Raw genomic sequence first — 13,229 nt, 5'->3', positions numbered from 1 at the left:
AGGCAAGTTGACCTTGAAGAAATTCAAGAGTCAAGTGGTGAAGGAACTTCAAACGCTAGCACTCAAATTGAGGAAGAGACTCCTGTTGAGCCAATTGACAAGTCTATACCTCTGAGGCGTTCCACAAGGGTTAGGAATGCACCTGAACATTATTATGGTTTCCATATTATTGTGGAAGGTGATACAATTATCAGTGATGAGACACTGATAGGTCTGGATGAACCTAACAGTTATGCGGAAGCCATGGCAAGCCCCGGGTCAGCCAAGTGGAAAGAGGCAATGGACAGCAAGATATAGTCCATGTATGACAATCAAGTTTGGAACTTGGTTGAGAATGTACCAGGTCGTAAGACTGTAGGGTGCAAATGGATCTTCAAGAAGAAGACCGACATGGATGGTAATGTACACACTTATAAGGCATGACTGGTTGCAAAGGGTTTCTCACAAACTCCGGGAGTTGATTATGATGAGACCTTTTCTCCAGTGGCCAAGATTAAGTCTATTAGGGTTCTATTAGCCATAGCTGCATTTCATGACTATGAAATATGGAAAATGGATGTCAAAACCGCATTCCTTAATGGAATGTTGGCTAAGGATGTTTACATAAGTCAGCCAGAGGGTTTTGTCAATACAGAGTACTCTGATAGGGTGTGTAAGCTTGATAAATCCATTTATGGATTAAAGCAAGCACCTCGCAGATGGAATCTTTGCTTTGATGAGAAAGTCAAAGAATTTGGCTTTTCTAGGAGTGAAGATGAATCTTGTGCATATGTCAAGGCTAGTGGGAGTATAGTTAGCTTTTTGGTATTGTATCTGGATGACATACTACTCATAGGAAATGACATCCCAACTCTGCAAGAAGTTAAGTCCTGGATTGGGAAGTGTTTCTCTATGAAGGACCTAGGAGAAGCTGCCTATATTCTAGGGATAAGGATCTTGAGAGACCAGAGTAAAAGACTAATTGGACTTAGTCAGAGTACCTACTTGGATAAGGTGTTGAAGAGATTCAGCATGCAGGACTCCAAGAAAGGAGAATTACCCATCAAGAGTAACGCCAGATTGAGTAAGACACAAAGCCCGAGTACTGAGGCTGAGATAGCAGAAATGAGTCGAATACCTTATGCTTCGGCTGTAGGATCGATCATGTATGCTATGACGTGTACTCGACCTGATGTAGCCTTTTCTTTGAGCATGGTTAGCAGGTATCAGGGGAACCTTGGCAAGGCACACTAGACTGTGGTAAAGTATATCCTCAAGTACCTACGGAGGACTAAGGACTGGGTCCTTACCCTCGGTGGGAGTGATGACAAGAGATTTGTAGGGTATAGTGATGCTAGCTTTTAGACTGATAGGGATAATTTCTGATCTCATTCAGGCTGGGTGTTTACCTTAAACGGGGGAGCAATTTCTTAGAAGATTTCCAAGCAAGAAACAGTGGCTAATTCAACTTGCGAATAAGAGTATATAGCAGGTATCGAGGCAGCAAAGGAAGCGATATGGCTAAAGAACTTCATTGGAGACCTTGGAGTGGTACCAGCTATTATGGAGCCAATGGAAATTTTCTGTGATAGTGAAAGTGCAGTTGGCTTAGCCAAGGAACCAAGGGATCATGGGAGATCCAAACACGTCGACAGAAAATACCATTTCATCAGACATCGAATAGAAGAAGGACTCCTCGTGGCAAGGATGGTATCATCGGATGAGAAGCCAGCAGATCCCCTCACGAAGGGACTGACTCGGGTTAAGCGTCTCCAGCATGCTAGGAGCATAGGGTGAAGGAAGATATTAGTTTTAGTAGTTAGATAGTTTTCGAAATTTATACAGTGTAATTGTGTGACATCCCCATTTTCATGGCCAGAAAAGACCGATTTTTTTTATGCTTTATAGAAATCAGAGTACCTCTTTTAATAAAAATGTTGCGGAATTTGTTCCCAGTAAAACATGATAAATACGTTATCAAAGCACTTCCGAAGAAAAGTATTTTTATTCATTTTTAAACATTTGGGATGTCATTGACAATACAGAAACATAAGCATAAACAGAACTTATATTCATTATCACTAGTGATTTAAATCTCCTTAATCTCTCAGTGTAATGTGACTTCATATCAACACATGTGATATAAATAAACTGAGTGGGTCAGGATGGGAAACCTGGTGAGTACATAGGGATTTCAATCCCACAATGTTATACCATATATGTAGTTTAAAACACACAAAATATACAATTTCACCATATATATATATATATATATATATATATATATATATATATATATATATATATATATATATAAACAACTCTTATCCCACCCCGTCGATCCTCACAACGTGACTATCCATACTCTCGGACCTAAGATTAGCCGTTTTACCTAATCCATACTCTCGGATCAGAAATGAACGACTTTACCTAATCCATACTCTGGGACTAGGGACGAATGACTAATCCATACTCTCGGATTAATGATGAATGATTATGCCTAATCCATACTGTCGGACTAGGGACAATGACTATGTCTAATCCATGCTCCCGGATCAATGACATATACTAATGTTTTATTCTCTTAGTATAATTCACTTGTACTCGTAAGAAAACACTACCCAATATTCCTCATAATTAAGTTAGGTTTACTCTTTATCCTAAATCAGCATATATAATAAGGTCTGTTCTTTAACAAGTATCTCAAGCGACATCAAATAATTCGACATAAACATATATTTAATACTTCAATCGATATATGTATTAAAATCATGTTTATGACAGGGACTATGCACTCACTTGAAAAGGCAGTGATTCCGAACTCAGACAGCGCTTCGCTTCTTAAAAACAGTTTCATTCGACGAAACCTAGTATTATTACCACTAGAGTTTAGTCTTTTGTCGAGAGTAATTAATAGTCTAGCTATTATTACTATTATATAAGTGTTAAACAATACTTATATAACCCATAATAATAGCCCAAGTACTTATTATAAGTTCCTAATAACGTTGCTATAATTAAATAAACGATATATTAAAAATAGCGTAGGCGTAGCTCACTTACAGCGGGTTTTATAGAAAACCGGGCTTTTCTTGGAGCAGCGTTCCCGAGCCGAAAAGTTCTTCCTCTTGGAGCCGTCGAGCACTCCGGGGCTTCCGCCTCGTGCTAGGGAGGTTCCCTAGGCTTTTCGGGGGGGGGGGGGGTTGGGGCTAGAGAGAGGTTCTAGAGAGAGATTAAAAAGAAGAAAGAATGGAAAGGTGTGAAGAAAATGAGGGTGGGAGAGGTTCTATTTATAGGGTGAAAATGGCTGAACTTGGTGCCACATGTCACCATCTAGTGGCAAGACTTGGGGAGTAAGCAATGACCAAGATTGTGCCACATCACACATTTTCGCACAACACACTTATGACTTCTAAAATTCATAATGTTCACATACGAACTCCGTTTTTGACGTTCTTTATATCCACACGTAGGTAAAAATAAGATCTACAACTTTCATTTTGACTCTGTCGGCAAATTCTCGACCGATCTTAAATTTAACTGTACGAGGATATTATACTGTTAAATGTCCGCGTAAAATTCATAACTTCTACATACGGACTCTGTTTCCGTTTGTCTTTTTACCGTTGAGTTCCTATTAATGAGATATTCAATTCTCATTTAGGTCATGTAGGCCAAAAACCACTCGAACTAAAATTCGAGTTTCGGGCCGTGCACTGCTATGCAAAATCTTAGAAAATTCATAACTTCCTCATACGAAGTCAGATTTGGGCGTTCTTTTTTGTATGTTGTCGGTTTAATATATACTACAACTTTTATTTGGATCGATAAGGCTAAAAAGTCCTTTATCAAAAATTCACTATTTACGTCTCCCGGTGCCTTGTCGGTTTTGCCGTAAAACTTCGACGGGCCATAACCTCTCCGTTATAAGTCGGATTTCGGCGTTCTTTATATGTACGGAACACTTGATACATATTATAAAACTTGGTTAAGATTATTTAATCTAAATAATCTTTTGTCAAAAAGTTATTTTCGACCCCTATTATCTCTAAATTGACTAGCCTGGATCTACGGGCGTTACAATTATTTCCCCCTTAGGATTATTACGTCCCGGAATCATCAACGAAATAGGATCACATGATGACTCCATACGTTATCTCTTCATCCTAAGTAGTAACCGTAATTTTGATGTTTCTTCGAACGAATATCTAACTCTAAGACTTCCTGATTGTAGGCGGTGCTCGATCTTGCGCTTGCTCCCTATCTAACGTTAGATTCCAAATTATGACCTTCAAGTCACAATCTCGATCCTTACTAGAGACTGCTTCTTCTTCTTAACAAACTTAAGATAAGTTATTTTATTACTAAAATGGACCGATGTGTCATATTCTAATGACTTATCATCGTATGTTCCCACGCTTAGACTCAGGTCTCTTAGAGTCTTCCAGAACAGACTATACTTTCGTTCATGTTCCAATCTCATCTTAAAAGGTAGCATTTCTAGCTACAAGCAACTATCGCGATACCTCTACTGATCACTTTGATTGTTTTTCTCTTCAAGCTTTTAGCTTAAGTTAGTTGCTACATCCAACTTAAGTCTCTGAACTATTTATCATACTTATCGTAGTCGGACTCAATTTGATATGACCTCTAGGGTTGGTATAACAATCACTTTCTTAGTCATTACCGAAACGATGGTAACAATATTCTTAAATAAAACGGTACCAATTATTAGTTTCTTGGTAACCTTGTGACCTTCCCTGATCCAAGTGCGAGTCTTGTGCTTCCGGTAGTATAGGCCTCTACTACCATTCACACCTACTAATACTCGTCCCAAGTATTGTCTCGCAGTTTTCCCAAGTCACCATAAAATAAAATCACATGACAGCTTAACACATTGGATAGCAAAACAAAGGTTTTTATATTATTCCTTGAAACGATTACATAGGTGTTCAAGTTCACCTTAGACTATGCCTATAATAGGCTACATCATACGATATTATGGCTACTACATAACTCGATCTTCGGATATGAAGTGCTCATCCTTGATTCCTCGCGTTGTTATCTGCTTCGTCAAGGATCATCTGAAATGCTCTTGCCTTTGGTTTTGGTGGAATATTCGGCTTTGTAGCTTCTTCTTTCCTTAGGCAGTCTTGCTTGAAGTGTCCCTCTTCACCACACTTAAAGCAGACTTCTCTCTTGGTTGTGCATCACTGGCGTAATGACCAGTCTTCCCGCATTTAAAGCAGGTCATCTCTTTAGAGCATTTCCCAATGTGCTTCTTTCTGCACTTGTCACACCATTGCATTCCTTCTTCGAACTTCTTTGAACCTGAATTCGAGAATTTTCTCTTCTCGTCGGATCTTGAGGATCCATCAAACATTCTCTTCTCGCCAACCTCCATCTTGCTGGCGGCTCTTCCCTTGATGATATCTTTAACAGACTTGGCAGCCCAGATAGCTGCCTCCAGAGTAGGTTCCTGACGTACTGGCACCGCATACTCCCATGGAAGTCCCTTTGCGTACTTGTCAATTTTTTTCAGCTCGTCTGGGACAAGGCGCAAAGAGAACTCCATCTTGTCCGTGAAGTTGTTGGTGTATTCATCGATGGTCATGCTTCCTTTCTTCAAGGTTAGGAATTGGTTCTCCAGCTCGAGCAGGTTTTGGGTTGAATAGTACTTACGGTTGAATTGCACCAAAAACTCTGCCCATGTTAGTTGCAGGGGATCATTGGGGCTTAAAGTCTTCCCCAGGGTGTTCCACCAACGAACATCACCTCCTATGAACTATCGTACTGCAAATGTGGTCTGTAATTTGCCTCTGCAACCACACGTCATGAAGGCCAACTCCATCTCCGAGATCCAATCCATAACTCCGATCGGATCTTCCTTTACAGTGAAATTCGATGGCTTGCAAGTCAGAAAATCTTTATACTTGCATCTATTCCTCTCGACTCTGTCATCTTGAGTAATCCTTCTAATCACCGGTGCATCGGCTTGACCAACGGTCCCACTTTAGTTCCCTTCCTCTGACTGCCCATCATTCAGTTCGGGCTGTTCGATAGGCATCATCAATTCCTCTCGATTTTGTTGAAGTAAACGCCTTGTTTCCTCCATTTGACGATCTAACATCATCTGGATCAATGCTTGAACTTCGGCCATTCTGATTGGCTCAGGAGCGACTACTACAACATGTATTTGCTCAGTCACCGGGGGCTGATCTTGGTTCCCATTAGCATTCACGTTTCCGCTACGGGTCCTTGCCATCTTGATCTATACACAGAATAAGGTGAATCTAGATCTTTATTTAGGATTGACATTTAAATCATCCTTATCACTCCGAAACGTTTATATGCTAGTTCTAATATCGTAGTTAAACGCTTAGAATCCTAAACACATCAGGTTTCCAGATCCGGTCGGCAATAAACCATAGATCCGAACAAATAACAACATATCAGGCACAAGCATTTAGCATATAAAAGCATTTTAGGCACAATTCCTAAAAATAAGCTAGTGCTTGCACCTCACGATCATCGCTTAGCATTCTAAGTTTAACTCTAGAAACCTAGTTCGCTTAAACTAATGCTCCGATACCAACTGTGACATCCCCATTTTCACGGCTAGAAAAAACCAATTTTGTTTATGCTTTATAAAAATCAGAGTACCTCTTTTAATAAAAATGTTATGGAATTTGTTCCCAATAAAACATGATAAATACATTATCAAAGTACTTCCGAAGAAAAGTATTTTTATTCATTTTTAAACATTTGGGATGCCATCGTCAATATAGAAACACAAGCATTTAGCACATAAAAGCATTTTAGGCACAATTCCTAAAAATAAGCTAGTGCTTACACCTCACAATCATCGCTTAGCATTCTAAGTTTAAGTCTAAAAACCTAGTTCGCTTAAACTAATGCTCCGATACCAACTGTGACATCCCCATTTTCACGGCTAGAAAAGACCGATTTTGTTTATGCTTTATAAAAATCAGAGTACTTCTTTTAATAAAAATGTTGCAGAATTTGTTCCCAGTAAAACATGATAAATACGTTATCAAAGTACTTCCGAAGAAAAGTATTTTTATTCATTTTTAAACATTTGGGATGTCATCGTCAATATAGAAACATGAGCATAAACAGAACTTACATTCATTATCACTAGTGATTTATATCTCCTTAATCTATCAGTGTAATGTGACTTCATATCAACACCTGTGATATAAATAAACCGAGTGGGTCAGGTTGGGAAACCTGGTGAGTACATAGGGATTTCAATCCCACAATGTTATACCATATATATAGTTTAAAACTCATAAAATATACAATTTCACCATATATATAAACAACTCTTATCCCACCCGTCGATCCTCACAACGAGACTATCCATACTCTCGGACCTAAGATTAGCCGTTTTACCTAATCCATACTCCCAGATCAGAAATGAACGACTTTACCTAATCCATACTCTGGGACTAGGGATGAATGACTAATCCATACTCTCGGATTAGTGATGAATGATTATGCCTAATCCATACTCTCGGACTAGGGACAATGACTATGTCTAATCCATGCTCCCGGATCAATGACATATACTAAGGTTTTATTCTCTGAGTATAATTCACTCGTACTCGTAAGAAAACAATACCCAATATTCCTCATAATTAATTTAGGTTTACTCTTTATCCTAAATCAGCATATATAATAAGGTCTGTTCTTTAACAAGTATCTCAGGCAACATCAAATAATTCGACATAAACATATATTTAATACTTCAATCGATATATGTATTAAAATCATGTTTATGACAGGGACTATGCACTCACTTGAAAAGGCAGTGATTCCGAACTCAGACAGCGCTTCGCTTCTTAAAAACAGTTTCATTCGACGAAACCTAGTATTATTACCACTAGAGTTTAGTCTTTTGTCGAGACTAATTAATAGTCTAGCTATTATTACTATTATATATGCGTTAAGCAATACTTATATAACCCATAATAATAGCCCAAGTACTTATTATAAGTTCCTAATAACGTTGTTATAATTAAATAAATGATATATTAAAAATAGCGTAGGCGTAGCTCACTTACAATGGGTTTTATAGAAAATCGGGCTTTGCTTGGAGCAGCGTTCTGAAGCCGAAAAGCTCTTCCTCTTGGAGCCGTCGAGCACTTCGGGGCTTCCGCCTCGTGCTAGGGAGGTTCCCTAGGCTTTTCGGGGGGGGGGGGGGTTTCGGGGCTTGAGAGAGGTTCTAGAGAGAGAGTAAAAAGAAGAAAGAATGGAAAGGTGTGAAGAAAATGAGGGTGGGAGAGGTTCTATTTATAGGGTGAAAATGGCTGAACTTGGTGCCACATGTCACCATCTAGTGGCAAGACTTGGGGAGTAAGCAATGGCCAAGATTGTGCCACATTACCCATTTTCGCACAACACACTTCCTACTTCTAAAATCCATAACGTTCACATACTACCTCCGTTTTTGACGTTCTTTATATCCACGCGTAGGTCAAAATAAGATCTACAACTTTCATTTTGACTCCGTCAGCTAATTCTCGATCGATCTTAAATTTAACAGTACCAGGAGATTATATTGTTAAATGTCCGTGTAAAATTCATAACTTCTACATACGGACTCTGTTTTCGTCCGTCTTTTTACCGTTGAGTTTCTATTAATGAGATATTCAATTCTAATTTAGGTCATGTATGCCAAAAACCGCTTGAACTAAAATTCGAGTTTCGGGTCCTGCACTGCTATGCAAAGCTTAGAAAATTCATAACTTGCTCATACGAAGTCAGATTTGGGCGTTCTTTTTTGTATGTTGTCGTTTTAACATATACTACAAATTTTATTTGGATCGATAAGGCTAAAAATTCCTTTATCAAAAATTCACTATTTACGTCTCCCGGTGCCGTGCCGGTTTTGCCGTAAAATTTCGACAAGCCATAACCTCTTCGTTATAACTCGGATTTCGGCGTTTTTATATGTACGGAACCCTTGAGACATATTATAAAACTTGGTTAAGATTATTTATTCTAAATAATCTTTTGTCGATAATTCGTTTTTGACCCCTATTATCTCTAAATTGACTAGCCTGGATCTACGGGCGTTACAAATTGACATTAGATGATGAATAAAAGGTGTGTTTATTTATGAGTAACTTGTTGCTATGTCTTGTAAATCGTTTACTATATTTCTTTTGCATGTTTTGAGTTCCAGAATAATTGTGTTTGGTATATCATATTATTCGAACCTCCACAGTCGGTCATATGTCGTAAGTAGGTATGAATCAAGACTGTCATGATTGGTTTTAGAGGTCTAAGTTGTTGGACATGGCTACAACACTCATGAGTGCTCATAAGTTCTGAGCATTGGACTCAACCCACGCTCACTGGAATCACTTCATGGAATTTATCTCGAGTGATCGTGAGACGGTAATATCATATAGGTCTTCAAACCTAGAGATATGATTTGTTGCCTATGAGTTGGTTATGCATTGATTGTACGAAAACGTATTGGTAACTCGATGTTATAAAACGTGCTTTTGTGTATAATTTAATAAGTAGTAGAGAAAACATATGAGTCGAAGTTTACCTGTTCCTTCTTGAATTAGAAGCTGATATCTGGGCCCCTCGATGATTTTGTTTTGACCTATGTACCGGGCCCGGTCAGAACTAAGTTGATGTGTTCAATTAAGTTCTTTGTCAAAAAAATCGGTAATCGGGAAACAAACTGATGGACATAAAGTAATACATTGTTCCATGTATTTGTCCGGCTAATATCTAGAACAGAGGATTATATGATCACTTATCTTAAATGGCGTATCATCATCTTCTCAGTTCCGAGAGACCTTGAAAGAGCTACGATTGCTGATCGGTTCCTGAAGTCATACTTGCAGTTATAGTTATTAGACTTATGCAAGTGGGTGATTGTTGGATAAGGTGTCTAAATCCATAACTATTTCTGGTATCTACTTGACCCGACCTGGAATGGTCCATTTGGGTTGCATGGCATCATGCATTTGGATAGACTAAATGAGAGAAATAACACTTGTGGTTTATTAATATATTATAAGTTCTAATATATTAATAGTATTATTTAATTAGTATTGATCGAATTAATTTGGAATTAATTAAGTGATCAAAAGATAACTAATTAAATATATGAGTTGATTATGTAAATCATCCATAACTTGTATAGTGGGCTAAAAGGCTCCATGGATTATCAAGTTGGGTTAAACCCATAGGATGCTCCATGGATGCTCCATGGGAGTTACAAAACCATGGGTCATGGAAATGAAGAGTCATGACACATTAGGGTTTACATGGTGTAACCCTAGATGTGTCACACTATATAAGGAACATGTTCTCCACCAAAATCGGTTACACAAAAGAGATAAAAGGGCTAGGCCGATTCTCAAGTGTGTGTATTCTCTCAAAAGTCATTCCAAAAGCATTTGGTGTTGTGTGAAGCATTTGAGGCATCACACTTGGGGTGCTAGGCTCACAAGGTTTCAAGGAATCAAAATCAACTACTAGGTATGTAATTCAAGCCATCCTTCTAGGATAAAGCTCCCCATGTATGCTAGATAGGATTATGAACCTTGGAAACCAAATTTTGTATGTATTTATACAAACATAGATCCAAGGTTTATTAGGGTTGCATGTACACTTAGGAAGTGTTAGAATGCTCAAAACCCATCACTTTCCTTGAGCGTGAATTGGATTGGAGGGACTATGGAGAATATGGTTCGACACTTCAATGTGGAGCAGCCTCCTCATCTGGGGAATCACTACCCAATTTTCCCCAGGATGATTAAGTATCGAGGCCAAGGAGGAGATGGGGCAAGCACTAGTGGAGCTCGGGATGAAGAGGAAGATGATTGATCGTTTGTTTGATTTTTATTTAGTCTATAGTTTTTAGTTTGTTTGGTTTTGAATTGTTGGTTTGAAAACATTGTATGGATTGTTAAACACTTATTGGATTACTATTATGTTACTTTTATTTTCTTTTGGATGTTTGAACTACAGTTTGCTAAGGAGTCTTAGGAAGGGAGTAAAGTCAAGTCAAGAGTTGTTACGAGTCTAGAGTTAAGAGTCGAGACCCACAATTAAAACTAAGTGTGGGGTGAGTCAAGAAAGAGGATGAAATTAGCAAGGAGTCATAGAAATGTTGCATTCAGAAGTGTCTTTGTTAATTTGGATATTGGAGTGGGATGCTAAAAGTAATAAGAAGAATGGGCAGTTTCATTTTTTAGTTGCCCAGTTTTATCGACGCGAGCATCTATTATTCACGTCGTGAGTTTGGTTCCAAGGGATTTCTACATCCGCATTTCTACGACTTCACGTTATGAGCCCATCTTATTCATGTCGTGAATTTCCCATTTCACAAAATTCAGTGTTTTTATGACGAGCATTCTGGCCATTTCCTCTACTATACAAAGTGGCGTATGCTTTCTCACATTATTGTATACATTTTGAAGAGTTACACCATTCTTATGGTAGATTGAAGTTTTGATTCAATGCTTTTTCGCTTATTGGCTCACTTACATCTTTCACGAGTTCAAGTCCAAGTTCCTATTTAGATGAAGTTCCATATTCAAGATGCACATGTCAACTACACGTTTGGAGTTCGATCTTGCCACTTCTATCCCAGGGGAGTTTGTTCCTTTTTCTCCCTTTTATTGCTTTTAATTTAGTTTATGGATACAATGAAGGCATTGTATGCAATAAGTGTGGGGTAGGGGGTCGAAAAGTAAATTGCTATAAATTATAGGAAATTTTAAAATTTTCATAGGTTTGAAATAATAATCTAATTAGTTCTAGTAATAATAATTAGTTGCTAATGTTGCTTTAGGATGATCCGATAAGAGCTTAAATGTTTAGTTGAGCCAATATACGTTATAGTGCATTTGTGACTTCCTTTATTCTAGTGAAATCATGGGACAAAAACACAACTTTGCTTAGTTTTAAAGATGTGATATGTTTAGCAGCCTAAACTTGAAATGTATCCAGGAAAGATATGTCTTAACCAATAAAGGTTGAAGTTAAGCGCCCCTGCTTAAGCATGTAGGTTTTTGCGTGATATAAAAAAGTGAGATACATGTAAAAAAAGAGAGAGAAATTACCAAAAGTAAAGAAATTGAAGAATTTTGGAGCATAAAAGTATCAAAGTATGAAGATCAAAGATCAAGATTCTAAAGTCTTAAAAGTTGGAGATACGAAAGTTACACAAAAAGGTGGTGAATTCAAAGAAATCAAAGATCAAATATCAAAGAAAAGAAGAATTCAAGAGCTCCAAGTTGTGGCATCTTCTAAAAATTTGTAATTCTCTAGTTTATGTATGGTTGGGTAGCTTTACAAAAGTACCTTGAGGTTAAGGTAGTCTTCTACGGATGGATTCAGATGGTTACATAAAATGAGCATTGTTCAAAAGAAGTGAGCACGTGTTTATGAGGATTGTGAGTATTTAGAATTGAGGGGGGTTACTTAGGAAAAACTTTAGACAGAAATGCATACGTTGAGGTCTTAGCATAGTGCCTGAGCTTGAGTTGGATCGTTCTATGTGATATTGGTGATGAAGGTTTGATTTAATAATTAGATTTGCTTGAGGGTAAGCAAAGAACAAGTGTGGGGTATTTTGATATTGCCATATTTATACACATTTTTAGGCAAAATTTATTTACATTTCTATTAATATTTTGGTTATTCATAGAATAATGGTACTTATAAGTTTAAATTGTTATTTTGCAGCCAAATAGAAGCATTTTCGAAGATAGGGACTGAAATTGACAGAATATGGAACTTTGGAGATTGAAGAAAAGAAGAACGGAAAAAGTCAGCAAAAGACGCACTCACGATGTGAATAATTCATGATTCACAACGTGAGTGGAGAATTCTAGAAGATATGCATGTGGGTGAAAGATTCCTTGCCGAACACGTTTATCCTATATTCACGACTTGACTCTTTATGGTTCACGACGTGAACTCGGGAAATCAGAAAACTATAAATTTCCTTGCCCATTACGACTTGAGGAGTTTTTTGGCTGATTGAAAGGTTACCTGAAGACGATTTTGAGAAGAAAAAGAGTTCTGGAAAAGGCTTTCAACATCCAAAGGAGTAAAGGTTCATAATTAGTTAATTAGTTTGATAGTTATGAACATGTTTGATAATTTGATTTGTTTTTGCTTACTTGTTACTATGAGTAGCTGAATCTAGCAGTTGTTGTCTAGCTAGATGAAGCTTCTGAATTATGTTT

The sequence above is a fragment of the Lactuca sativa genome, chromosome 7 (genome assembly GCF_002870075.4).
Source record: "Lactuca sativa cultivar Salinas chromosome 7, Lsat_Salinas_v11, whole genome shotgun sequence".
NCBI classification, from domain to species: domain Eukaryota; kingdom Viridiplantae; phylum Streptophyta; class Magnoliopsida; order Asterales; family Asteraceae; genus Lactuca; species Lactuca sativa.
Note: the sequence above shows the minus strand (reverse complement) of the source record.